This window comes from Phascolarctos cinereus, unplaced genomic scaffold, assembly GCF_003287225.1.
Source record: "Phascolarctos cinereus isolate Bilbo 61053 unplaced genomic scaffold, phaCin_HiC Scaffold_5;HRSCAF=322, whole genome shotgun sequence".
Taxonomy (NCBI): domain Eukaryota; kingdom Metazoa; phylum Chordata; class Mammalia; order Diprotodontia; family Phascolarctidae; genus Phascolarctos; species Phascolarctos cinereus.
The window spans coordinates 436,627,837-436,655,247 of record NW_027555958.1 but is presented as its reverse complement, the minus strand read 5'-3'; positions in this window follow the sequence as shown (position 1 = coordinate 436,655,247).

Here is a 27,411-nt window from a genome sequence, read left to right as displayed (position 1 = left end):
TGTCATCTGTATATTAGGTTTTATTTTGGGGGGAGGGGCTCTGTTTATTTCACTTCCATGTCTTTTTATGCTCCTCTGTATTCATTGCATTATTTCTTTCTTATTACATTCATGTCACAATTTGTTTAGCCATTCTCCAGTTGCTGGGCATCTATTCCATTTCCAGTTTTTTGTTACCACAAAAGGGCCTCTAGAAATATCTTATTATATGTGGGAGCCGTTCTAATGATCGGTGGCCTCTTTGGGGTATATGCGTGCCGGTGGAATCTCTGGGTCAAAGGGCATATATATATTTTAGCTGCTTTTTTTTTGTTTACAGAATTTCAAATTAATTTCCAGAATGTTTTTTTAACCAAATCACAACTCCACCAACAATGCATCAGTATGCCTTTTTTCCCACTGTCCCTCCAACACTAATTCTTCCCATCTTTTGTCATTTTTGCCAGTTTCCTAAGCATAAGGTACAACTTCAGGGTTGTTTTGACTTGCACTACTCCTTTGATTAGTGATTTTGAGCATTCATGCAACTGTTAATAGTTTGCAATTATTCTTTTGAGAGCTGTTTGTTCATGTGTTTTGACCATATATCTACTAGAGAATGGCTCTCGGTCTTATTGGAGCAATACTTTCTAATGCCAGTCAGAGAGCAGAGAAACTCATCTAGATAAACATTGGGTCATAGAACCACCTCAAAATAGCATGGAAGATTTTTCAGAACAGGAAATTCAGCCAGTTCACACTGCCTTTTTTTTTTTTTAATATTCCCCAGGGGTGTTTACAAGGATCCCAGAGATGCCTAAAATTAGCTGATCCTGTTCAGCGTTACCAAATGCTGACTCAAGATGGTGATACAAGTAGTGCCTCACCAGGCAACTCAGTCCTCAAAATTGTTCTATGCAGGGAAAGCCCACACGCAGCTTGTATCATTAGACAGAGGACATAAAAAGCACACTCAGCTGGTCTATCCCTTAGAAGCCTTGTCTCCCCTTGATTTTAGACTGAGGTAGCCCCTTAGTATTCCATGAAGATGTAAAAACCTCCTAACTGTTCTGTTGTACTTCCTTGGATTTCTGCATTATCATTTTAGTAATGAAAACAAGAAAAGTTAAGCATTCCGGACAAGAGGATAGAGCTGGGTTTTGCAGTCTTCATAGACTTTACAGTCAGAGGGCCACCCTTGTGCCTTTGCTTTTCCCAAAGACATAACTAGGAATATTTTTTTTTAACCTCAGATAAAAATAGTTTTTTGGGGGTGGGGGAAGCAGGGAAGGAAGGAAATAAGCATTTATTAATCACTATGTGCCAGGCACTGTGCTAAGTGCTTTACAAATATTATTCGAACCTCAAAACAACCTGGAAAGATGCTATTATTATTATCCCCATTTTACAGATGAGGAACTCAGGCAAACAGAGGTTAAGTGACTTGTCTAGAGTTACACAGCTAGTAAGTATCTGAGACTGGATTTGAACTCAGGTCTTTCTGATCAGTGCTATTATCTACCTAGCTATCTTTGCCAGTGAAGGAAATACCTTGCTGATAGTAAAAGTACATAGAAAGTCTGATTAGGGAAGGGGAGAAATTGCAATATGAGAAGAGCAATAGCATGGAATAATGGATAATATGTTGCACTTAAAGGCAGGAAGACCTGGGTTCAAGTCTTATTATATAAACCTTGGTTTTCTCATCTGTAAAATGGAGGCTGTGGGGCAACGGTGGGGTCCTCAATGAAGTCTGAGATCACTTATAGTTCTAGATCTGTATCTTAGAATCCTTTAAGAGATGGTCAGACCCTCAATCATTTGTGGGGTTGAGGGGAGAAGAAGTCCCACAAGAGAGGCACAGTAGCAATGGCAGCAGTGGGCCCCATGAGAAGGAACCAGAACCCTGATTATTGAGCTAGGCACCGTCATCACATAACCATAGGGAAAGGTGTAAGGACTCAGCTAATCTGGGAAGGAGGCATTCTGACCACCTTATGAAACAGGAACCCCCTTTGTGACAGTGTCCTGGAGTAACTCCCACCCCACCCCCACCCCCAGCCCTCTGGTAGCTGCAACCTTCACTCGTCCCTTGTATTAACAAAATATTATTGTGTCCTGCACTGATAGATACAGATGGAGGGTGTGTGTGTGTGTGTGTGTGTGTGTGTGTGTGTGTGTGTGTGTGAATTTATTCCAGATGATCAACTTATTAGGGACATATTCAAATAAATACCATCAGATAGAACTATGGAGACATTCAATTTCACAAATAATTTTTCAAGTGCTTGTCATATACAGAGGATTGTGCTGGGTACTAGGGAGATACAAATTTAAATAAGAGGTGGTCTCTAGGGGGTGATATATAAACACAAAAAACTATAACAGAAAATAAGCCTATAATAACAACACATTTATATAACATATTACAGGTTGCAAGGCATTTTACAAGCATCTCATTTTATCCTCACAATAATTCCGGGAGATAAGTGCTATTATTATCCAAAGATGAGGAAACCAAGGCAGACAGAGGTTAAGTGACTTACCCAGGGTCACACAGCTAGTAAGTGTCAGAAGACTGGATTTGAACTCATGTCTATCTGACTTCAGGTCCAATGCTCTGTTTGCTGCACAACCTAGCTGCCTCTCTATATAAAAGAGAAATACAAACAAGATTCTCCACAAGATCTAAGGATGGAAAGATCATTTCACACTGAGGGGAGGAGGAAATAAGGGAAGGCTTCATGAAGGAGGTAGCGTTTCAGCATGTCCTCAAAGAGAATGGGCAGGATTTCAAGAAAAGGAAGGACGGAAGGATGGAAGGATGGAAGGAAGGAAGGAAGGAAGGAAGGAAGGAAGGAAGGAAGGAAGGAAGGAAGGAAGGAAGGGAGGAAGTTTATTAAGTGCCCACTGGGTGCTAAGGACTGTGCTAAGCACTTTTCAACAGTGGTGTCAAGCTGAGGTGCATTTTAATCTGGTTCAGGTTGTACTTGGCATTTTGGGACAAGTAGCCTTTGGGCTGTTTTACAAATATTTAGTCTGATCAGCCCTGGGAAGTAGAAGTCATTATTAACCCATTTTACAGTTGAGAAAACAAGGCAAATAGAGGTTAAATGATTTGCCCAGAGTCATACAACTAGTAAAAGAGCAAGGCTGGATTTGAACTCAAGTCTTCTTGACACAAGGCCCAGTGTTCTAACCATTGTACTACCTAGCTTCCTCTGGAATTTGGGAGGGAGAAGTATAGGTAAGAGCAAAAACATGGAAGAAAGACATAGGAGGTGTACAGTGGTCAGTAAGGAATCCAGTTTGGTTGAATCAAAGCACATGTGGAATTGATCGGTATGATAAAAGGCTAAAAAGAAAGAGTGGTGCCAGAGAATGGGGACCTGGAATGCCAAGTCAAGGTGTTCGGATTTGATTTAGGAGTCAGTAGAAAGTCACTGAAGAGCTTGGAGCCCAGAGCTGGCATGAGCAGTGATCATGATGAAGACAAGTCCAGGAGAAATCTGAGGGGTGGCTCAGAGGGGAGAAGGACTGTTGATAGGAAGAAAACCCTTGCAACAGTCCAGGCAGGTGATAACGAAAGTCTGTACAAAGATGGCTCCTTCTGGAGCTCTGTAGATTTATTTGCTTTATTTCTTTATTTATCTATGTATGCGTGTATGTGTGTATGTATGTAACTATTTATTTATTTCATTTGCCGTAAAAAAACTTTTTTCTTCCTTAAAGAATGAAGTTTTCCAATAAGGCTATGTCCACAAGGGGCAAAATAATGAGATGATCCAGCCAGTTCAGTTTGACTGTCCATTCATAAATGCTTCCTGAATGGTTGAAGGAAGGAATGAATGAATGGATAGATTCAGTGCAGAAAATCAGCCATGATCCCTATTTGACTGAATTTACTAAGGATTCAGCCCACGGGGTTGAACCAGTGCTCCCAGTAGGTTCAGACACAGCCCCAAGTCTGGCTCTTGACAGTGAATTCTACTATCCCTCTTGACCCCCATTCTAGGTTTCTTAGAACCCTCACTTCCGGACTTGACTAGACATTTTTGAGCACATGCTCAAGTCATCAGATGTGTCTCTGAAGAATTCATTGCAGAGGTCATTTCTCTGTAGGTGTCTACTCTCTGGTATAGATAACCTTTCCCCATCTGTTTATTTTACTTCCTGGCTTATTTCTCACTCCTAAATGATTCTTTCGGTGACAGAGTCAAGCAACTATGCATCACTGAATTTCTATTTCTGTAGCCTCCCCAGATGAAAGCCCCTTGGAATGTGGGATAACCATTTTTCTTTGGTTAGAACATACAGTGCTGTGTTTCTAATTTAACTTTCCTCCTCATTCATCTTTATATGTGTGTGTTTTGTTTTTCCTTGTTTATTTTTAAGGGACTTTTCAAGCTTTCCTTTATTGATAAATTACACAAACCAATAATTGGGAACAGAACTGCAGGATGTGCCAGAAACACAATTTCCCAATGAGCTCTTAATGGGAAGAAGGATCAGTCATGGAGAAATTAATTGAACTTTAATTACGAAAGAGCCAAGATTACTCTGGGGCCCAGTAACAGAATGAGAAGATGTTCACTTCTAGGCTACTGGCCAGCATTCAACTTAGACTGGTGGTTCCTGAAAGTGGTTAGCATTTTGTAGTTCTGTGGAGTTCCTTTATAGGTTCAATCCCATTCCTTTCACAATCACCTCCTAACAAAGGTTCCCTTTGTAGTACCACTGGCTTAGATCCTTTGTTAAAGCAGAACACACAAAATACTTGGAAAATAAGCTTTCCCCCTCAATCCTCCTTCTCTAGCGTGTAATGTTGTCTTACCAACTACTTTTCCTTTCTTATTAAGTCCAAGTTTCCCTTCCCTTTCAGTTCCTCTCCTCTTTAAATTTTTCTCCTTGAGCTTGATTCTTGGGGCAGCTAGATGGTGTAGTGGTTAGAGCTCAGACCTTGGAGTCATGAGAACCTGAGTTCAAATCTGTCCCTAGACAATTGGCACTTACTAACTGTGCGACCCTGGGCGAAGCACTTAACCCTGATTGTCTCACCAACAAGCAAGAAAATAAAAGCTTGATTCTTTCTCTTCCTTCAACTCTATTCCTTCTCCTTCTTTCTCTTCCTTTTTGCTTAAGGTCTTTCCTTCTCCTTCTTTAACTTCTCATCCACCCAAATTTTATTTCTGACTTTCTCCATAATTCCAAAGATTTGAATTCATTTGCATTTATTTTTGCTCCCTCCTCCTCCTCTTCCCCTTCCTCTCACCTAATTAAGAAGGAAAAAGAAAAGAAAAGCAAAACCTTGCTGTGTTATGTGACTTGACTATTTCCTTTTTGGGTTATGCTTTTCCTAAATGATGTCCTGAATGCCACTTCTAGTCTGTAAAACATCTTTGTATATGCTGCAACCTATTTATAACCAACATATGAATCTCCATTGCTCTTTGACCACTAGCAAATTTTTCCCCTTTGTAAACTGTGATGTTCCATGGTTTACAGCCATATGACATTATTGAGAGAGTACTGGTGTGAAAAAGATGATGTTTTAGTCAAGGAGATGCTTGGGATTATTAAAAGCATTGAAAGCTTAAGAAATGCAACCCAACCCATTCTTTTCCTCCTATTCAGTCTTAGGCCCAGTCCCCTGTCTATGGGACCTATCCAAGATGTACGCACAGATGGACTAATTTAATTAGCTGCCCATCCAACTTTATGATGCATTCGAGACAAAAGACAATTTTTATCTATTTAGATTTGCTTGGTAAATTTTTAGGCTGATCTCCTTTGAGAGATCATAGATTACATTAAAGAGTCTTTGTGGTGTTCTGGGGTTCAATAAAATAACACAATGTCTTTCAAAACAGGAATATCTGGAGGACTTTATCTTTTTTAAGGAATCTCTCTTCTTTGTGAACTCTACCCCATAGACCTATCCGATGACAGTAGCAAACCTCTTTGGCAAGAATGTGCCTTCTTGTTTTCTGTCTCGCTTGGTAGTGATTATCAGAGGACTGTTAGCAAGTTAGCTCTGTGGTTACATCTGCCAAAGTCTTGTGTGATTGTAACATAAACATGGGAGAGACTTACAGATTATATTTTGCTCTTTGAGACAAATTCTTTCCTGTAATCTCATCCATTTCCAGACCAGCTCCTCAACCTCTTCCCGCCAGAACTACCCAGACTAGTCCCTTGAGTCCTTGAACTCTGATAATTAAGCTTTCACCTTATCTTGCCCAGAGCCAGACCTTCACATCACTTCCCAGACATTTTTATACCATGTTGCCATGAATGTGCCCCTCCTCTCCTTTTCAGCTTCCTTCTGCGTGTTGTCTTCCACCACTAGAATGTAAGCTCTTTGAGGGCAGGGATTACTTTACTTGCTTGTATCTGCATCCCTAGCACTTAGCACAAAGCCTGGCACATAGTAAATGCTTTACCATTCTGTCATAATCAACAAATAATAAATATAGGGAGAATTTGTGTATGCTACATTTTTCATTTTACAAAGGATACAGTCTTCTGTAGAAAATTCTTTAGAAAGCATATTTGTTTTTCCAGTATTTTCTTCTTTTTTTAAAAATAAGTTATTGATATATTCTGTTTCTTATAATATCACATTTTTCTCAAGTATCATTCCCATTCCCTCTCCCAGAAAGCCATCTCATATGATAAAGTGTTTTTTAGATAGGAAAAATATCAGCATAACTTATCAATACATTGAAAAAAGTCTGAAAGCACATGAAATATGTAACACCTCCCACCTCCACTAAACAGTGGGCTCATATCTTTTCATTAGAGTCCTGCTTGATCTTTATAATTTTGTTACATTTACTTTTGATTTTTTGGTGTGTCAGTCTTTCCATTTACATTGTTGTAGTTACTGTGTATATTGTTTTCTTTGCTTTGCTTACTTCACTCAGCGTCAGTTTATATACATCTTTCCATGCTTCTCTGTATTCATCACACACATCATGTCTTATAGCACAGTAGTATTCCATTACTGTACCACAGTTTGTTTAGCCATTCCCCAATTGATGATTATCTGTTTTGTTTCTAATTCTTAAATACCACAAAAAGTATTGCTACACATATTTTGGAGTATATGGGGGACTTTCTTCTTACTAATGGCTTCCTTGGAGTATAAGCCTAGTAATGGAGTCTCTGGCTCAAAGGGTATGGTATTTTAGTCACTTTGTTTGCATAATTCCAAATTGCTTTCCAAAATGGTTGTACCATTTCACAGCTCCACCAACAATGTATTAATGTATTTATCATTCCACAATTCCTCCAATGTTGACTCTTGCCATTTTTGCCAATTTGCAGGTTGTGAGGTAAAACCTTGGGGTTGTTTTGATTTTTATTTCTCTTATCATTAGTGCTTTGAAGCATTCTTTCAATGTGGCTGCAAATATTTTACAATTCTTTTGAGAACTTTTTATTCATTCTTTGGCCATTTATCTGTTGGAGAATGGCCATTAATCATACATATTTATTAATTGCTGATCAATTAATATATCTTGGATACTGAACCCTTATCAGAGAAATTTGATACAAAGATTTTTTTCGCCTTTGACCACTTCCCTTTGTATCCTAGCTGCATTAATATTGTCTATTCAGAAGCTTTTCAGTTTCAAGTAATCGAAATTATCTATTTTATCTTTTGTAATTGCCTCTATCTCTCATTTGGTTAAAAATATGTCTTCTATCCATAGCTCTTTAATATACACGCATATATGTACACACATATATACATACACATATATGTGTGTGTATACATATATATGCATATGTGTGCATATGTATATGTATAAAATCTCTTTCTCTTTTGTTTTTATAGTCTGATCTTTAATATTAAGGTCACATATCCATTTAGACTATTGTGGGACATGGCATAAGGTGTAAGCCTAATTTCTACCAAACTGCTTTCCATTTTTCTAGCAGTTTTTATCAGAGAAAGAGGTTTTTCTGAGGTAATTTGTGTTTTCCACTTTATCAGATACTGGATTATTGAGGTCTATTGTTTCTGATTCTCCCTTGTCTAATCTATTCCATTGATCTGTCTCTTTATTTTTTAACCAATAATAGATGGTTTTGATGACTGTTGCTTTATAATATAGTTTGAGTTCTGGAAGTGCTACCCCTCCCCTTTTCCCTGCTTCTTTTCACCATTTCCTTTCATATATTTCAGATCTTTTGTTTTTCCAGATGAATTTTCTTACTATTTTATAAAATTCTATGAAGAATACCCTTAGTAATTTAATTGGTATAGCATTAAAAGTGTAAATTCATTTTATTAGTATTGTTTTTATTATGTTGGCACAGCCTACTCATGAGCACTGAATAGTCCTTCACCTATTTAACTTGTTCTTTATTTTAAGGAGCATTTTGTGATTTAATGTATACAAGTCTTTTATGTGCTTTGGTAGGTTGATCACCAGATATTTTATTCATTTTCTAGCTTTTTGAAATGGGATTCCCTTTCTCTTATTCTTCTTAGTTTTGTTATTATAATATGGAAATGCTATTTTAAATTTCTATTTATTTATTTTTATTTTGTTTTATTCTATTTCTTTATTTATTGAGGATTTCTTTTGTAGTTTGCAACTTTGGTGAAGGTGTTAATTGTCTTAATTAGAATCTCTGATAATTTTCCAAGGTAGGACTTTCCAAGTAAATTATCATATCATCAGTAAATAGCAATAGTTTTATCCCCCTTTTACCTATATTTATACTTAATTTTAATTTCTTTCTCTTGTCATGTTGTTATTGCTAGCATTTCCAGAACTACATAAAAATAATAGAGAGGATAGGTATCCTTGCTTCATTTTCATTTTTATTGGGAAAGGTTCTAATATGCCTCCATTGCATATGATGATTGCTTTTGGCTTTAGATAGATGCTTTTTATAATATATGAAATTCCATCAATATCTATACTTTGTGGGGTTTTTAAGCATAAAAGAGTGCTCTACTTTGTCAAAAGATTTTTCTGCAGCTATTGATCATGTGATTTTGGATGCCAGTAGCAAGCAAGACAGAAAGGGAGCTGAGTTAGCTTAGGATTGGTGAATATTATTTCATGTGGTTTTTTTCTTAATCTTCTTTTGAGGTTTAAGAGGTTGTGTGGATCAGAGAAAGTTTCTAGTCTTCCACCTTGTTGCTCCCATCACCTGGAACTTCTCTTATTTTCATCCAGAAAACACACGTGCAGATAGTTATGACAATGTTCTTATGGAGTCAATAGTTACTTCATTGCCTTGACATTTATGATTATTTTCCAATTGTTTACTATCTTTCCTTTTTTCAAATACCTTGAGAATAAAGCTCCTAATGCTTTCAAAATTGTGTCACCTCCTGCATTGAATTACTTCCGTGTACTTGGTTTCTTCTCATCTTTGTCTTCTTTAGTACCATCTACTTTATCTTATAGTGCGATGGAATCTGAGGTTCTAGAATTCAAATAAGATACTTTCACCATCATGGACAATAAAAATAGATTTGCACAAATATTAACAGATCTGATCCATTTTTTCATCTATTTGTTATCTTTCCAGTTATATTCCAAAATGCTCTTGGGGTAATCTGGCTTAGTGAGGTCTTATATCAGCCTTTCAGAAAACTGATTTCCCCCTCCACAAGTATTCATGATTTTGTGAAGTTAATGCAGACCTTAATTGTCCATCATTCTCCTCTAGAATTTTTTTAAATGACTCATTTTGTTTTGTTTTCGGCTTTACCTGATGGTAATTTCTTCCTACTCACCTCCCTCCCCGGAGTGAACTTTCCTTTTTTTGTAAGGAAAGACAGTTTAATAAAAACATCCTATACAATGACTGTATCTGCCAACATATGCAACATTCTGCCCTAGCAGTCTGCTGGCATCAGTGTCATAAGGAGCGAAGTGAGTTTCATTATCTGTTCTCCATTACTGGAATCGGTTTTTCAGTTACTCACTGCTTCTTAGTAATCTTTTTATTACATTGTAGCCATTGTGTGCATTGTTCCTTTGGATCTGCCTGTTTACCTCTTATTAGTTTATATGTCTTCCCATGTTTCTTGGAATTCTTGTTCATCATTCTTACTGCACAATAAAATTCCTTTGCATTCACATTCCATAGTTTTTTAATTATTCTCCAAATCATTTTTAATTTTTTGCAAACACAAAAGTATGCTGCTATGAATATTTTGGGGCATATTGTACCTATGACTTCCTTAGGGATATTATTTGCCCAGTAATGGGATCTTAGAATCAAGAGGTATGGATAGGTTAGTCACTATTCTTACACAATTCTAAATTTAAATCCAGAATGGATGGAATAGTTCAGAGCTCCACAAATGATATATCTGTGGACTTATCTTCCTTCCTTCCAACAGCTAATGTTTTCATTTTTTGGGTCATCCTTGCCAATTTGTAGGGTGTGAGGTAAAACCTCAGAATTGCTTTAAATGGCATTTCTCTCACAATTAGTCATTTGGAGAATATCTTTAAATGCTCCTTTGTAGTTTGAAAGTTTTTTAAAAAATGTTCATATCCTTTGAATTTGTGTCAATTTCCTGCATAATTTGATTTCAGACTTTTATTGTTGATTGGTACAAATATTTTTCCTACTGTACACTTTTTTCTTTTTATTCTATCTTTAGTTGTTATATTCATGCAAGTGTTCTTTAATTTTATGAAATCAAAATTATTAATTTTGTCTTTTATAATTTCCTCTATCTTTTGTTTTGTTAAAAAAAAAAGTTATCCATTAGCCATAGATCTAAAAATATACATGCCTTTATTTTTGTCTAATCTTTTAGTGGTGAGACCATTTCATGTATCCACTTGAACTTATTTTTGTATATGGCATAAGGTCTAAATATTGATCTAAACCTAATTTCTGCCCAACTGCTTCCTAGTTTTCTCAGCAGTTACCATCAAGAAGAGGGTCCTTCTCTCAATAATTTATATGCTTAGTTTTTATGAAGCACTGAGCTACCATTTTCGATTACATTTGTTTCTTGTCCATGACTTTTTCTAAATGTGTTTATATTGCTAAGCTGGTGTTGCTTCTGTAATTTTCTGCTTGGCAACAAGATCAAGAGTTTCTTGTTTACTATGCTTTCTGGCCTCCTGTGACCAACTTGTTATGGAAATAGTCATAACCTACATCTATTTCTTTTCCTTTATTAATTTCACACTTGGGGCCATCAATAGTTGTTGGGTTTTTTTTTTTTAACCATCTTTGTCCTCTCTTCAAATCTGGTGTTGATTTTGACTTTTCCTCAAATGAGTCAATGATCTGACTGAAAAGAGATGATTTGGAAATGACTCTCACATCAATAATCAATCATTTTCCTGCCTGCTAAGATATAATTAACCTTACCTTTCATTAATCTGTTCCCCATTTTTCAATCTCAATAGGTTGTTAGAATAAGTGAGGTTGGAGTTGTAATTTCATACAATGTCTTCTCTTGTCTTTGAAGTTGGCATTACTTCTGTCTACAATAGTCTAACAAGTCAATGGTCTGACTGTACATAGACAACTGGTTTGCAAATGATTGATCAGTATACATCAGGGACTAGTCATTTCCCGTCTTATGAAGCTAGAGTCATATAATTTTTTGTTTTATTTTTCTTCCACCCATTTTTCAACATCCCTGAATGTAATTATGCAGGTTGAGAAGAAGTGAGAATAACGTTGCTGATTTTTTCATTCTTCTACAAGCATCTTATACTTCTTTGCATAGAACAGAGGATAAAAGAAACTTAAAGTCTATCCAACCTACATGCTATACATGCCTGTGGTTTGAAGGGAGCATGAGATTGTTTTCAACAGGGCATGGGGAAGAAAAATGCTTAAGGAAGTCTCATGGAAGAGATGGATCTTGAAGGATCTTAGTGGATAATTTGTTTCCAGAGATTTTTGCTTATTCTGCTTTAACAAAAGATCCAACCCAGTGGATTTTATAAAGGATGTCTTTGTTAGGGAAATGATTGTGAAAGGAATAGCTCATGTGCCAACAATGGGATTGAATCTACCACAAAATGATCACAACTTTCAGGCACCTCGAACCTAAGCTGAATACCGGCCAGCAGCCTCAAAGAGAACATCTTCTCTTAGCTTGTTACAATAGTACAGGTTGGAGTTTTTATAATTAAACACAATGTCTTCTTGTCTTTATTCTTTTAAAATAGTTGGTGTTGGCTTTTTAACACCAAGTATCTAACAAATCAATGTTCTGACTGAACACACACAACAGCTGGGGGATTGATTCTCACATTAGTCATTTACCTTATCATTTTAGGAAGAAAGAAAACAAGTGCTTACCAAGAGCCTCCTATGTACCAGGCACTGTGCTAAGCCCTTCACAAATATTCTCATTTGGTTCTCATAACAACCCTGTGAAGTAGATACTATTAGTATCACCCCCACTTTACAGTCAAGGATACTGAGGCCCACAGAGTCTAGGTGACTTGCTCAGGATCACACAGCTAGGAAGTGGGGCTGGATTTTAACTCAGGTCTTCTTGACTCCAAGCCCAATGATCTAGCCATTACACTACCTAGCTGCCTCTATTTGTAACCAATTGTTTCCCATTTGTTAAGTATAGTACCCAAGACCCCTGTCACTCATGGGCCCCCTGAAAGCTATCCCAAGTTCTAGGTTCTTTGAAGGTCAGAATCTTCTTGGAACCATAGTTTTTGAGCCCCCAAAGATGTTTACTAGCCATCCTGTGAATACACTTGGTTCAAATATCATAGTAGTACAAACATTCCCTCCCACTATAAACCTTGAGCTCACTCTTCTACAAATACAAATACACACACACACACACACACACACACACACACACACATACACACACACACTCGATAATAAAAGTGAACCTGTGTAAGGAAGACACATGAGGTATACACCCAGGAGGAACACAGGGTTATGGAATACAGTTTGGGGGCAACTCGTGTGCCTGATATGCAGAGCTATTGATATTTTCTGTGGATATCATCATGCTACTCTCCGTTGGGTTTTCTCTGCCCCAGGCATTGCTCTCTGAAACTCCCTGCTTGGCATGGCCTCTCAGCTGCTTCCTACTGGTTGATACATCTACATTACTCCCCACTGGGTATCATATCTCTACCACAGCTGGTCTTCAACCATTTAGCTATTCTCGGGCTCATGTACAGGCAGCTACATGGCACAGTACATAGCGTGTCGGACTTGGAGTCAAGAAAAATTTGTGTTTGAATCCAGCCTCAGACGCTTCATAGTTGTATGACTCTCAGCAAATCATTTAACCTGTGTCTACCTCAGTTTCCTCACTTGTAAAATGGGAATAATAATACCTACCTCAGAGTTGTGAGGATAACATTTGTAAAGCAATTTGCAAACCTTAGAGCACTATATAAATGGGAGCTTTTTTAAATTATTACTCATTGTCATTATTATTGTCCAATACTATATCCAATATTCACTAGAGATACAGCGGTAATGAACCAGTCCCCTGTAGGGAGGGCTATTGCTAATTCAGCCAGCTTCTGTGGACTTTTCTTTATTATCTTTGAATGGGTTGTTTGGATTATTTTTTATAATTTTTTTTTTTAGGCAATTGGGGTTAAGTGACTTGCCCAGGGTCACACAGCTAGTAAGTGTCAAGTGTTTGGTCTGAGGCCAGATTTGAACTCAGGTCCTCCTGACTTCAGGGCCAGTGCTCTATCCACTGCACCACCTAGATGCCCCTGTTTGGATCATTTTTGTCAGACCCACCTGCAACTCTGCCCTCCATTCCCAAAGGGTGTTCTCCAAAGTTCTCTTCTCCTGGGGAGGCCTGAAATCTCCCTCAATGAGCTCTCTGCCAATGGTGATGGAGGTCTTCCCCTCCACCAGGCCTCTCACAAAAGGTAGCAGATGGCCATATCTGCTCTTTGAATTGTTCTTCTAAATTTCCCTTATGATCTTCTCTAAGTTCAGCTCACATCTGGCATGATCAAAAATCCATTTAGTTCTTAATTCCAATCCTATCTAGCTTAACTTCCTTAAACAGAAAAGGTACTGAAAAGGTGCTCCAATGATGAAGCTGCTTTTTAACTTTCTCTTTCACATTTCTCTGGTCTATGCATATGACAAAGACAGGACTGCCTGGACAAAACAAAAAAGGTTGGTCTTTTGACTCCCTTCCTGCCACCCCCTTAGCAAGAAATCACAGCCTGTAGTCATTTTACATAAGATATAGTCGATTTCACTTTTTTGAAAAAGTATTTGAGGCATACAGTTATAAGGCTTTGGGGTAGTTTACTAACTTTTGGTCTGTTTCTTGAGCTATACTTCCATAGATAGGTAAGTAGGTAGGTAGGTAGAAGATGGACAGACAGTCAGTCAGATAGACAGGCAAGACAGACAGATAGATGGATAGATATGTAGATGTAGATCTATACATATATCTACATCTATATACATATATACTCATAGATACACATAAGTATATATAATATGTATGTAAATATAATATTTGCCATCCTTTCCTATGCCCAGATTTGCATTGAAATCACTGAGAATTAGTGTATGTGATCTAATAAATTCTGCCACTGTTCCTGAAAGGAATGTATCAGTCTACTTCCCCTTTCACCACACTTACCGTATGTCACCCTGTAACGTTGGTACATTTACTTTATTAGGCATTGGGAAAGGATCTCCCATTTAGACTGCCAGGAGTTAAATTAATGTTTATAGACAAGACCAGAAGCTTTCTTACTCTTAGCACTCTTTGGTCCCTTTTCAGCTACTCTGCTGTCCCCTTTCAGCTACTTTGCTACTGCCGTTGCAAAAGCAAAAGAGGGGAGACACAAAGGAATGGGAGGGTTTTTTTCATTTTTCTTTACTTCATGGCTTGCCATGATTAAAGACTTGATCACCAAGTGGCCAGGCTATTGATGAGGAGCTTCTCTGCACTTATCTAGGCTGGTCTTTAGAAAGTAGACCAACTCTAAATCTTGATACAACCTGCCAGAGCTTACTATCTGTTGTCAAAGCTTTAGGAACACTGCACAACCCTATAACCACTAGAGGATTGATTTGAGAGACAGCCTGGTGTAGTGAAGAGAAACTGGGCTTGGGTTCGGAAGACCTGGGTTCAAATATCTTTGCAAATAAGCTTTTCTACTTATTAACCACATGATCAAAGGCAAACCCCTAAGCTCTCTGTGTACCAATTTTCTCATCTATAAAATGGGTATGATAATACCCGCACTTCCATCCTCATAGGGTTGTTGTAAGGAAAATGCTTTGAAAACTGTTAGGAACTATAGAAATGAGACAAATCCACTGTTCTTGTTGTTAGAAAATTAATTCCCTCAGGATTTTTTGCCTCAAAGAGGAGTTATTTTAATTCCATTATTAAATTATACACTTGTTAAGAAGGTAGTTTGTGCTAGCACAGCTGACCAAACAATCTCTTCTGTAGATGTCGCAACACTGAAGTAATACATGAGAATGCAATACTTTGTTACCTGAAATGGGGAGAAGGGAAATTGAAGAGTGATGTGTAAGAAATGCTATTTCTCTGTTCTTATATAACAAGGGGGAAATTGCCCAGTGCTGCTCATTCTAACATCACTGGAGTAAACAATTTCGAGGGAGGAAAAGTAGACCTCAGAGCTCTTGGGATTGGAAAAAATATTCCATGGTCTTTATTTTTCCCTTCTGTGGCTTTGTTCTGTAAATTTTGTGTGAGACAAATATGCAGAACAGGGATGTTAGGCTAATTACTTGTCCTCAGATACTTGGTACCCACTCAAAATAGCCCACATACAGTAGCATTCATGTAGAATGAAACTCTGCCCTTTAGGCAAAATCAGCTGTTGAAGTCTCTTCTTTCATCAATTAAAATTTTTTTATTCCGATATTTGTACTTTTCCATTTAGGATAAAAGCATGCTCTTCTTTTGTGGTAGCGTATAAGTATCATGGAATTTTTATGATTCAAGTCCTCATCCTTCCTGGGTTAGGTTAGATTTATACCAATATTAATTTTCATGATTACTCATCTGTTATCATTTACAGGACTATAGAAAGAAATGTCCTGACTTCTCTGTCTCAATTCTTAATTAAGCATCTTTTTTTCCATCAAGAGTCATGCCTTTTGTTCTTTCTAGTAGTTTAAGTTGGGTGGTGGGAGGGAAAGCAGGACTTTTTCTTAATGATCCTTCACTCTCAAAAGGCAGATATTCCAAGGTGTAGAATCATATGTGATCATTAGAAATGGCTGCAAATATTTACATTCCTACTATGTAAAAGATACTGTTTTGGGGGGATGGAGATACAAAATTAAATTAAATAGTCCCTACCTTCAAAGAGTTTCCAGTATATTGGAAAGATATAACATATACAAAAATGTATTACAAAGTGATTGAAGATACAGAGCACATGAACAACTGGTAGGATAAAGATGAGCTTTGTGGATAAGGAGGCACTTGATCAGGAGGATGAAGATTTTGAGAGGTGGAGAGGAAGAGGTAGGGCATTCCAGGTATGAGGTCTGGGCAAATACATGGAGGTGGGAGATGATATATTGAGTTTGACTGGAATCAATTCATCCTTGAAAAGATTAGTTTGATGTAAATGTGGAAAAGTAGATTTGAATCAGATTGCAGAAGGCTATAATTTGTATTTTACCAGTAGACTATAAGCAACTTGCTTATAGGTAGCAGCTGTTTCATCTTTGTCTTTATATACCTAACACCTGGCCCATAATAGGTGCACTAGAGTGGTCTAGTTTCCTCCTCCGTTGAATTGAGATTTTGTCTTATTCCTACATCATAGAATGCCCCTGACTCATGTGTTCTTATTGACTGAACTAATCTCTATGACTTTCTTGATTTCTGTTTTACTACTTTCTTTGATAAATATGTTTGCTTATTATCCATGATTGTCTTTTTTATAATAAGTATATGATGAGAGGAAAGCCAAGCTGGCAGAGATTAAGCTATTACCTTCTGGTGAAACTACTTCTCTCTGTCCCTCTTCTGTCCCACCAGCAATCAGGGAAAGTGATTTTTGTACTAAAATTTCAAAACAGAATTGTGCCCCTAGAGTGAAAATATCTGGTATGTGATAGATAGAATTCTAGCTTTATACCCATCTTGAAGATAGGAAAGCATAGGGGTGAGCTCCCAGCCACTGCTCTCTTCTAACCCCCAAGTCAGAGGTGGAAATAGAGGCTCTTCAGAAATACAGAGCTCTGTAAATCCCTACAACACACCAGCCAGCTGGTCCTTTTCGAATCAAAATCTTCATTTATATTTATTTTATGAATTTTTAACTTCTTGATGTTCTGATAACCAACTTCCATTAGATCCTCTCAAGATGTGGGGTGCAATATAACTTGACTATGCTGAATGAACATCCCTGCTTAGACCTTTGATCTTCAAAGTGGGGGCTGCACATATAACCCAAGGCACATAGAAGCTGATCTCAAGAGCTGGAGAGTGGGAAGATGGGTTATAGCTCACCCTCCTATTGAGTCCATCTTGGGGTTTGTCTCCATTACAATTGCATCATCCTTTCAAACAGCACTGCCCTCCTCTACCCTGCCCCTGAGCTGACCTCTTATGGTTATTACATATTACAAGCTCCCAACCTTCTCCTCTCTGTCCCAAGAACTGACCCCCCAGGGCAAACCATGACATAGGTATTCAGAGCGGTTGTGCAGAAGCTTTCTCGAATATCCCCTACCCTCAGCGTACCAACAACCTGCTTTCCCCAATCCCCACTATCACCTCTTGGCTGAAACAATCACCTTTGGTTGGCAGGTTTTGCGCTCCTGAGCAATGACAAATGAGTAAAAGCCCAACCCTACTCACACCCTCTTTCTTTTCTTTCTTTCTTTCTTTCTTTCTTTCTTTCTTTCTTTCTTTCTTTCTTTCTTTCTTTCTTTCTTTCTTGCTAGGACAGAATGAAAAGCACGTACATGGACAGACATGAATGGGTTGTGATCTGCATGACAGATTTCATTATATTATTCCCCTCCACCCCAACCCAACTCTTCTGCAAATTCATCTATTTCTGCTGAGGACACCACTCTTCTTCTGGTCTCCTAGGTTCTTATTCTTTTCATGACCTTTGATTATGGATTCGTTAAACATTGCTCTCTTCAAAGTTATCAATGACCCCTTAGTAGCCAAATCTAAAGGCCTTCCTTTCTCTTAGTCCTCATCTTTTTTTTTTCTGTCTGAAGTATTTGACCTTGTTGATTGCCCTCTCCTCCTGGAATCCTCTCTGAATTGCTAAAAACAACATAAATTGTGTCATCTATAAAAACTCACATCTGAATATTTTTAAAAATTGGAAACAGAATTTTCTAAGCTCTTTAAAAATCTTCCAAAAGAAGTTTATTGAGTTTTGAATGCATTTGTAAAAAATATTTTTAAAATGCAGCCCCACCCAATTATTTTGCAAGAACAACTGATTGACATCAGGGACAATGGGGCTTTAATAGCTGAGTTTTGACTGAAAAATTAGTATCATGTTTAAATAAAGTATAACTGATGACTGACTTCTTCCATATGGGTCTGTTAAAGTTGCATTTTTCCCTTAGTTATTATAATAAGTATTTTTAAAAGCATCAACATAACCTGTACTTGGAATCAGACCTTTACGATTGCTATGTCAAAGAGTGTTAAACCAAGGTTTTTAATAATAATGAAGTATATTCAACTACAAAACTCTCCTTAAAATATATTTATTAATAATCATATTTTAGTATGAATAAGAAGTCTTCTGTACATTAATAAATAAAGTGTTATTTTTAAAATATCATTTTCTATTTATCTCATCCTTTTACATTGCCATTTGGGGGCAAGTTTTATAAAGCCCATAATTTCTAGTAGGGTATTACATGTGTAAACTTACAAATACATAAATTTACACAAAATAGAGGTGTATGTGCAATTTTTTTATTATAGAAGTACACAATCAAAAAATCTTGGAGACTACTAGCTTATAGTAATTGCAACTAGGTCCCAATTAGTGCAAATAAAGAAGTGTAAGAAGTGGTTGCATTATTTAAATTTGCACTATTTGAAATAATAATTACATGTAAAATATGGTTGATAATGGGTTCTAACACAATAGAAATATGAAAAAAATTTGAATAATGTGGCCACTTCATGGGACTCATTATTTGCACTAATTGTGACCTAGCTATATTTTACTTGATTTTATATTTTCTTTCAAAGAGAACGTCTCCACCTTATCCCCACCTTTTCCCCTCTGTTTTAGTCAGGACATAAGGAGGTTCTGTAGCTCAAAGATTGTGATTTTGTTTTATTTTTGGTTGATAATATCTATATTACAGCAAACAGACATTTGGGGAAATAGTTTCTTTTTAAAAATCTGATTTTACATTTTTTTCTCGTACTGACTGAAATCTCTTCAATTTTATTTTTCTTTACCTTTAATCAAGGGAATTTTGCTGCTTAGTCATTTCAGTTGTGTCTGCCTCTTTGTGACCCCATTTGGGGTTTTCTTGGCAAATGTACTGAAGCAGTTTGCCATTTCCATCTCCAGTTCCTTTTACAAATGAGGAAACTGAGGCAAACAAGGTTAAGTGACTTGCCCAGGGTCACACAGCTAGTAAGTGTCTGAGACCAGGTTTGAACTCAGATCTTCCTGACTCCAAACTCAGCACTCTATCCACTGTTCACCTAGCTGGGAAAAGATAGATTAGATGTTAGAGATCTTCTAATCCAACCTCCTTTTTTAAATAGATAGAGAAACTGAGGACCAGAGAGTAGAAGGGACCTGCCTACAATCAGGAAGGAAGCTAAGAAGGGAGCTGAGATATGAACCTTGGTCTTCTGACAAAGTGATCTTTCCACTATTCCACAATGCTTCTCAACAAGAAAAAGTATAACCAGAAGTGAACATGGGCTGGTTATATAGTAAGAATAAGGAATAATAGGTGGACAGGCTGAATGTAGACCCAGACAGTGGCCTCCAGCAAGTTGCCTTGGCTCTCTGTGGAGAACTTACTGAGGACTACGGACAAGAATCACATGGAATGAGGTATGAATGACTTACCCAGAATCGCACAGCCATTTTGTGTCAGAGGCAGGATTTGAATTCAAGTCTACCTAACTCTGCTAGGAGTCACATGGTTTTCTTTGCATTGGGGGTGGGTAGGGCAGGGTTGCTGATGTCAGAACAAGGAGGCTCATGTTGGATATATTCCATTTTTTAGTGATTATACTCAGATCTTGATACTTCAATGAATCCATGATCTCATAGGCCTTGATATTTACTCCATTTCTGCCAATGACAGCCCACCCTTCCCTCCTCATCCTGTGCATTTTTTTTCATCTCTCATGAATCCTCCACAGAGGGTCCAGGCAAAAGCCTGATGACCCTCTCCAAGATCTCTTAATATGGTCTGTTTACTAGCAAAGCTGCATACATAGTTCTTCACTCTTCAGTGACAAGGCCATCTTTTTTTTTTTCTTTCTGGTCACATATTTCTCTGATGACATTTTTATACAAATGTTTTTCAGCAATTTATTTGTAATGCATCACAGCCTGCTCATTTCCATCACACACTTATCTGTTGCATCTTTGGGCAAGCCTCCACTTAAGTTCTGAAAGACTGTTCTTTTCAATGGTCCAGCAGCACATCACCAGAAGAATATCTGTATTAAAAATTTGTCTTTCTTTCAGAGGGAAATTTGAGATATTAAGAGCACCACACAATTTTCTAAAGGCTAATTTCTAAAGGTACCTTGGTATAAGGGATAACTAGGTAGTGGTAGATAGAGTGCTGGGCCTAGAGTTAGGAAGACTCCTTTTCATGAGACACTTACTAGCTGTGTGATTCTGGGTAAGTCACTCACCCTGTTTGCCTCGGTTTCCTCATCTGTAATATGAACTGGAGAAGGAAATGGCAAACTACTCCAGTATCTTTGCCAAGAAAACACCAAATGGGATGACAAAGAATCAGACATGATTAAAAAACAAACAAAAAACTCGACAACCTTGTTATAGCAGATGGAGAGCCAATTTTAGGGCCAGGAAGACCTGAGTTCCAGTTCTGCCTCTTATTCTGTGTGTTGCCCTGGGCAAGTCACTTAACCTAGGTAATAATCATGTATAAACTTAATTTCAGTGTTGGACTTTTTTTATTTGAACAAAGTTTGTGTTAGATGTTAACACCAGATAAACACCATCTTTAAATCTGGTTCTTCATCAAATTTATTTCCATTATTTTGATTTAAAACAAAAACGAGGTGAAAATACTTACAAATATGTGGTAGAAAATGGTAGAATTGTATAAATTCTCTAGCTGAGAAATGGAAATCCATTTGTATATTTTGTTACCTAACCAACTGATGAAAACAAATAGCTAGTTATGACAGAAAATATTTACTTTTCTACTGGTTAATGACAAGCATTGTGTTAATTGATAAATGGATTTAATATTCAATTGCGTGTATTACTTCTTTTGCCTTTTTTTTTTAACAACATTTACCTGTAAACTAACCTTTGTAAAGAAAGAATCTTTTCAGAGGTAACTTTCTTACCTTCTACCACTGGCAAAACAGCTATTCTTTCACAAAACTTCTGCTGAATGACTGACCAGTGTTGCTAATAAGTTCCCTTGAAAATCTGCTAGTTACAAGAAGAGAAACATAGGTAGATGATAAGTACAGATCAGAAAACAGCCTTAATACTATAATGAGAAGCAATATGAGGTTTGTTTCTGCAGAACATTTGTGATGGACCATGATAGTTTCAAGATGGCACTCGTAATGTGCATAACCAAAGATCATGGTTTTCAAACAGCTTAACATTTTGCTGCAAGAATGTAAACCCTGGTAACATCTTGATCACATGATTACAGAGCTGATGAGCTATGATTACAGAGTAACGGAAGGGAATGGGGGAGCTACTCTGGTGCAGGGTACAAAACGCAAATGAGATCATGAGCATGCTATATGACTATCTACGGGGAATTGGTTAGCACTCAAATAACCTTGGGCAGTTTGAAAACAATTTGATGATGGTTTGATAATCTGCAAGAACACATTATACTTAGGCAGAAGTGGTCAGGGATTGGTGTAGAGCAATTGTTCTTATTTTAGCCAGAAATATCCTCCCAGATTGATTTTTTTGTGACTAGGTAAAAAGGCCAGGCCATTTTTTGCTTCATGTCTTACCTAGCCTTAATCAATGAATGGGCATTGCCTCAGTCAAGCTGAAACCTGTTAAAAAAAAAAACCCTTAGCATCTTCATCCAGGGCCATCTCCAGTCATACTGATCTATATCTCACCACTGAACCCAGATGGCTCCAGAGGAGAAAGTGAGGCAGGTGACTTTGCACATCCCTCCCTCACTTAAATCCAATTCCCTTGTGTGTCATGGCATCATCTCCCTGGTGTCATGGTCTTCTTCAAGAACGAAGGACAGGCAACGAAAGCAATACTGCAGGAACACCAAAATCATTGTGTGCATGACAATGGCAGCTTCAAATTGCTGAAGAAACAAACCTATAATGCTGCAAACAGTCTGCTTGTTACAGAGGTAAAGTATATTTGTAACATAATTTGGCAATTACTGTTTAAAGTCATTGAAAATATTTTTTAGCAGGAACTCTTTAGACTATTGTTGGAAACTCCCTAAGGAGTTCAAATCACTAAATGAGAAGCATTTCACTAACCAGTACTCTCTCTCTGTCCAAGATAGAAGTCCTAAAAGAGCAATAAGACACAAACCATGTTTTCAGTAAGAAATTCATGTGCTCTAGTCCATTTCAAAATTCTGTGTTATTTCAAGTAAGCCATCATTTCCTGTGTACAAGAAAACACAAATAGTAGGCAATTAACTTTGAGTGATAGGCCTGGTTGGTCACAAGGACCAATTTTGGAGAGTAGCTTCTGGTTAAATTTTTCTCAAAACAACCGTACATCAAGGTCCGATGAGAAGGCCACACACATTTGCCTTTGTTGGCCTTTCAGGAATTGGCACATCTTTGAGTTCTGTGTACAGTTTAGAAACATGATTCTGCTGGAGAGCAAACTTATTTACATTTTAATAACACCTCAGCCTTGCAAGAACTAGCTTTTTTCCTTGTTTGATGGAAGCAACTTTTGCATTCTTTTGCTGTTCTTAACTTCTCTCTGCTAATCTCTCTAGAGCAATGTTCTCCAAATTTTTTGGCCTAACATCATTATCAGTAACACATTTTTGAGCATTCACCCCTGTAAATAAATATACAACATGTATGTTCAGAAATAATATGCATATACCATATGAATGATCGTGTACATTATGAAACTTAAAATAGAAATTCAAAAAGGCTGAGATGGAGATAAAATAATATTTGTGGTGGTTGTTGGTAAGTAGTTTTTCAGTTATGTTCAACTCTCTATGACCCCATTTTATATTTTCTTGGCAGAAATGTTTCCTCCTCCAGTTCATTTTACAGATGAGGAACTGAGGCAAACAGAGTTTAGCTATTTGTTCAGAGTCATATAGCTAGTAAGTATTTGAGACTGGATGTGAAGTCAGGAAGATGAGTCTTCCTGATTCCAAACCCAGCGCTTTATCCACTGCACCACCTAGATCCTAGTCAAAAGAAAGTACCTGGGATTTATTGAAAAGGAAGGTAATATGGTCAATCCTATCCATTAGAAAAAGATCACTTGAGTGAAGGGAAGACTGGAGTAGAAAGCACCTTGAGACCAGGAGCATCCAGAGGGAGGTGATGAGGGCCTTCAGAGGGAGGCAGGTTCATGAATAAGAAGAAGGGGATAGACGAGAGATGTCTTGGAAGTAGAAAGGACAGGACTTGGCAACTGATTGGATATGTGGGGTGAGGGAAAGGGAGAAGTCAAGAATGGTAGGAGTTAAGTTATAGCTTCTCTGAGGCGTCCACCAGGAAGAGAGGAGATTGGGAGCTTTCAAAATAAGAGGAAGAGGCAGAGTGCAGGAATGTTGGGGGATAAGAGCAGGTGTAGCTGTGTTAGAGACAAGCCCCTAGCTAAGGGTGGTGGTCGAGGAATGAGATAACAATAGTAACAATAACTAGCATTTTATATTACTTGCTTTGCAAAGTACTTTACGTATATTACTTCATTTGATCCTTGCAATAATCCTGGCAGGTAAATATTATTATTATCTCCATTTTACAGATGAAGAAAGTGAGGGTAAGATACCTTAAGGGACTTGCCAAGGGTCACACAGCCATTAAGTATATGAGGCAGGATTTGAACCCAGGTCTTCCTAACTCCAAGTCCAGAACTCTAACCACTAGCACTACCTAGGTGCCACGTCCCTCACCCCACAATCCAATATTGGTTGCTCAGCCCTCAACTTGTCTTGAGGGTCAAGCCCTGGTTCTTGCATTTCACCATATGTCTAATTCATTTGTTCAGCTGCCACATCTGATGATCCCTTGCCATTACTCTTCGCCCTTCCCTAGTTTCCCAGGTCTTTTTCCTTTCTTGTGTACGTCTCAGAATTTTCCTGCCATCTCCTTCTAAGACTGTAATTAAAAAACCTTAAATTTGTGACCCTTTCATTTTATTGTCTGGAGCGTGCTCTGTCTCTGTGTTCTCCAGATTGATCCCAGAACAGTGCAATAAACATCATTTTCGCTGAGCAGTGAAAAAAATCTGCTTTTCCTTCTCTTTCCACCCTGGGTCCATCATTACTCATTCTCTGGTAAAGGAGAACTGTATTGCTGAACATTTAGAAGGTTTGCAAACAAAGGGCACTGTGGGTTTATTCATTATTCCCAAGCAATACGTTCATTGCTGAACTTTGAAAATCTAGGGACCAAACTTGGGAACAACTTGGTTTCTCCCCTCCTACCCACCTTCCCTGCCAAAGGAAGGATTGCTGAGTCCGACCTCCCCCATATCATTTGTCTCAGTTAAGGCCAGAGTTCTTATGAGTCAGCTGTCAGAGGGATGCTTATCCTAACTGTAGGAGAAAGGGGGAAAAACAGTGATTAAATGCCCCCTGGCATACAGCAAACAAATCCCAGTGACTCAAGTCCAAAGCCTCAAAAAGCTTAGAGGAAATTGGGTGGTTACTTTAAATGCTTTCCCAGTTTTCCGTGCATGTATTCATCATTAAGCTTATGTATATGAATCAATAAGTAGCTAGCTCATCCCTTAATCATCATCTCAAACTTAGGTCATCGTGGGCTTAGGGTGTCACTATACATCCCCCTTTTTTTAGTCAGACTGAAGACCCAGTAGGAAGTAGTGGAAAGACAAGGGTCACTGAAATCAGAAGAAACGTAGATTTATATCCCACCTCTAGTGCTTACTACCTGTCTGACCTTGGGCAAGTCTCTCCTTGGACCTGTTTCCTCATCTGTAAATTCAAGGGGCTGGACTTTATGACCCCTGGGATTCCTGCTGGCCCTAGATCTAGTATCCTAGCCTGAGAGTACCATATTCTAGGTGAAATCATTCCTAATCTCCCTTCTCTTCCTATTGCCTCCCTACCCCAGTCTTCCTTGAGACAGGGAGACCAATTAGAAGGCTATTTCAATAGTCCAGGAGAGCTATTTGTATGTTGTATTTGTATATGTCTTCATACAAACATAGTTTAGAGATACTGCAGGTTTGATTCTAGACCACAATAAAGCAGATATTGCAATAAAGCAAGTCACATGAATTTTTTGGTTTCCCAATGCATGTAAAATTATACTTAACACTATACTGTAGTCTATTAAATGTGTAATAGTATTATGTCTTAAAAAAAACAATGTACATACCTCAATTAAAAATACTTTATTGCTAAAAAAAATGCTAACCCTCATGTGAGTCTTCAGCAAATTGTAATCTTTTTGCTGGTAGAGGGTCTTCCCTTGATGTTGATGGCTGCTGACTGATCAGGGTGGTGACTACTGAAGGCTGGGGTGGCTGTGGCAATTTCTTAAAATAATACAGCAATGAAGTTTGATGCATTAATTGACTCTTTCTTTCATCTGAACACTCAGAGACCACTGTAGGGTTATTAATTGTCCTAATTTCAATATTGTGTCTTAGGGAATAGGGCAGCCCAAGGGAGAAAGATGGAGAACAGCTGATCAGGGGAGCAGTCAGAACATAAACAACACTTATGGAAAGTTGGCCATCTTATATGGGCATGGTTCATGCAGCCCCTAAACAATTATAATAGTAACATCAAAGATCACTGATCATAGATCACTGTAACAGATAATAAGGGAAAAGTTTAAAATATTGCAAGAATTACCAAGATGTGACACAGACATGATGGGAGCACATGCTGTTAGAAAAATGGCGCTGATAGACTTACTTGACGTAGGATTGCCACAAACCTTCAATTAATAAAAAATGTAATATTTACAAAATGCATTATAAGTGAAGGGCAATAAAAGGCTGGGGGGGGTGGAGGATGTCTGTATATATTTTGTATAGGTATCTGTTGTCTCCACCCATTAGCCTACAAATCCCTTGTGGGAACGGCTGAATTTTTTTTTAAATCTCCACTACTTAGCACATTGCCTGGCCCTTAGTAGGTGCATAATAAATGCTTGGCAATTGATTGACCATTTTCCACTCTATTATCTGCACTTTTCACATTCCATGTTGTTTTAAATTTCCTATGAGGTTTCTGGAAGTGCCTCGCCTGCATTTTTCTTCCTTCCTCATTTGTTTATTTTTGTAGTTCTCCTTTGAGAATAAAGGACAAACAACAACAGCAATAATTTTAGTAGTAATAATAATAGTTATCATTTATAATGCACTTCAAGGTTTATTACAAAGCAGCTACATATCTCATCCCATTTGATCATCACAATAATCCTGTGAAGTAGGTTGTGTTATTATCCCCATTTTACACATGAGGAAACTGATACAGACAGAGGTTAAATGACTTGCCCAGGGTCACACAGCTAGTAAGTGTGTGAGGCAAGATTTTAACTTAAAACCACATCATTTTAATTTGACAGCAAACTCAGTCCAACCCTTACCCCAAAAGAAAACTCCTCAACAATATACCTGACAAATAATTATCCATCAGACACTTAGAGAGACCTCTGATGAAGCGGTATCCGTTACTTCCCGAGGAAGCCAATTCTACTTTAGGACAGCTCTAATTGCTAGGAATTTTTTCCTAACATCAAGCCAAAGTTTGTCTGTCTGCACCTTCCACACACAGTTCCTGGTTTTGCTCCCTGGGTACAGAGATAAGTAAATTCAAAAGAATTTTGTAAAGGAAAGAGTATTTTTTATCAATAAAAATTAATTTATAAAACATTCTATTTTCAAAATTCCCTTCCAGGGCTGACATTCTTTGTCCCAAGGTCCTTTTCAGTTCTGACATTTTATATTCAATGTTCTAAAGGCTCTCCCAGCTCTGACATTTTATGTTTTAATAGTCCAGGAAATTGAGAATATAATTGAGGAGATCAGGAAAGCTTAT